This window comes from Rutidosis leptorrhynchoides, chromosome 3 (assembly GCF_046630445.1).
Source record: "Rutidosis leptorrhynchoides isolate AG116_Rl617_1_P2 chromosome 3, CSIRO_AGI_Rlap_v1, whole genome shotgun sequence".
Lineage (NCBI taxonomy): Eukaryota > Viridiplantae > Streptophyta > Magnoliopsida > Asterales > Asteraceae > Rutidosis > Rutidosis leptorrhynchoides.
In genome coordinates, this window is record NC_092335.1 from 593,871,814 (window position 1) to 593,874,150 (window position 2,337).

General features: G+C 34.4%; 1 non-coding gene across 1 annotated transcript; it reads left to right on the forward strand.

Annotated features, from left to right (window-relative positions):
• The first annotated feature begins 715 nt into the window (after nucleotides 1–715).
• On the forward strand, nucleotides 716–822 carry LOC139903500 (small nucleolar RNA R71). The gene has a single exon (XR_011778315.1). It is a non-coding gene; the product is annotated as a small nucleolar RNA R71 (small nucleolar RNA).
• Nucleotides 823–2,337: the final 1,515 nt, after the last annotated feature.

Here is a 2,337-nt window from a genome sequence, read left to right on the forward strand (position 1 = left end):
TTCTTGTTCCAAATTTTGAATAGAATCTTGTTGATTTCTAAATGCTTGAGCATTTTGTTCATTGGTTTGTTTCTGAGATGTGAAAAATTGAGTTTGAGATTCAACTAGCTTCGACATCATGTCTTCTAAATTTGGCTTTTTATCATCGGTTTGTGGTGTTTTGTTTTGAAAAATAGGTCTTTGCTGATTGTAAGTATTATTGGATACTTGTTGATTGCTAGGACCTTGTTGGTTGTTGTATGGAACATTTCGGTTATAATTCTGATTTTGATTGTAAATTGGTCTTGGCGGTTGATAATTAATCTGATAATTATTTCCAGGCCTTTGGTTTAGATATGAAACATTCTCTCTTTGTTCCATTGTTGGTTTAATACTGAGACAATCTTTTGTTAAATGTGGTCCTCCATACTGCTCACAACTAATTCGTATTGAGTGGATATCTTTAGTCATTTTTTCCATTCGTCTCTCGACAGCATCTATCTTTGGAGAAATGGAATCTAAGTCATAGCTAGAATCGGCTCTAGCTGTTTTAGATGATCTAACGATATCTTTTTCTTGGTGCCACTCATGTGAGTGGGAAGCAGTGTTATCAATAATTTTGTAAGCATCAGTTGCGATTTTCTTCATAATGGAACCACCAGCTGCTATATCGATGTCTTTCCTTGTAGTGATGTCGCATCCTTGGTAGAATATTTGTACTATTTGACAAGTGTCTAAACCATGTTGCGGACATCCTCTTAATAACTTTCTAAATCTTGTCCACGCCTCATATAAAGTTTCATTTGGCTTTTGTGTGAACGTAACAATTTCTCCTTGAAGTCTTACGGCTTTAGATGCCGGAAAGAATTGTTTAAGAAATGTTTCAACTAAAACGTCTCATGTATCAATCGCCCCTTCAGGTAACGATTCTAACCAATCTTTGGCTTCTCCTTTTAAAGTCCAGGGAAATAACATGAGATATATCTGTTCATCCTCCACTTCTCTTATTTTAAATAAAGTACAGATCCTATTAAAGGTACGAAGATGTTCATTTGGATCTTCCTTCGGCGCACCACTAAATTAGCATTGATTAGTTACCATGTGTAGGATTTGTCCTTTGATTTCATAATCTGGCGCATTAATGTCAGGTTGAGTAATTGCGTGACCTTGGCCAGTGCGTTTAGCTCTCATTCGGTCTTCCATACTTAGAGGTTCCAGATTCTCCATGATTGAATTTATTGAATCTGAATCACTATAGGATTCTGATTTAATGGGTTGTTCCTCGACAATCTCTGTTTGAATGATTGGTGGTTCCGGAGGAAAGATTAATGGTTCAGGATCTCTGAATTGTCCCTGAATATTCTCCTAATTCTCAATTGTGAGGTCGGGTTCAAAAAATGGGTTATCGAAAATTTGAATTGGAGTACTTGGTCGACTTGATGACGATTCTAACGAAAAATCAACGGCGACAATATTGGCTAGATATCTTGATCTAGTTACAGGTGGTGAACGTACAAAAGGTGGTGAACGTTTTGCTCAGTGCATTCACTGAATATTCTATTAGTTATAAAAGATAAAAATTATATAAGTTATCAAATTAATAGACTTTTCTGCTTTTGCCCACGTTTCGAATAGCCAAAAGATGTAGCAGGGAGCCAGAACCCTTTAAATCGGAAGCTCACAACTCAGCCACTAACAAATCCAACTATTTCTACGAAGCAGAAAATTTGGATGTCTATCAATTTAACCACTTAAAATAATTTTTAGTTGAAATTTAAAGAAATTTTAGAGAAGAAATAGAAAATTCTATGTCCTAAAAACTAGAGCGTCGAGAAATAAGAAAGAAAAAGATCGCGTCGGAAAACGTTGAAAAATAAAAGGTCGAAAAAAATAAAAAAAAAGAACGTAGCGCGTCGAAACTTAAAAGTCTAAAAACTAAGAATTAAAATTTGCATCTAAAAGTATTAAAGCTTAAAAGGAATTCTATATCCAAAACGGCAATATCTTAAAAAGGTACTAAAATATAAAAACGGCGTCGCAAAATTCTAAAGCACCTAAATCTTAGTCTAAAGAAAAAGTACTTAAGGGATTTTACGGCAAAGCCTAAGAATCTAGATGAAAGGACCCATTCATATACATTATAAACGATTCACAATAGTTGATTACATCACGAGGTATTTGACCTCTATATGATACGTTTTACAAACATTGCATTCGTTTTTAAAAGACAAACTTTCTTTACATCAAAAATTGACGGCATGCATACCATTTCATATTACATCCAACTATAATTGACTTAATATTAATCTTGATGAACTCAACGACTCGAATGCAACGTCTTTCAAAGTATGTCATGAA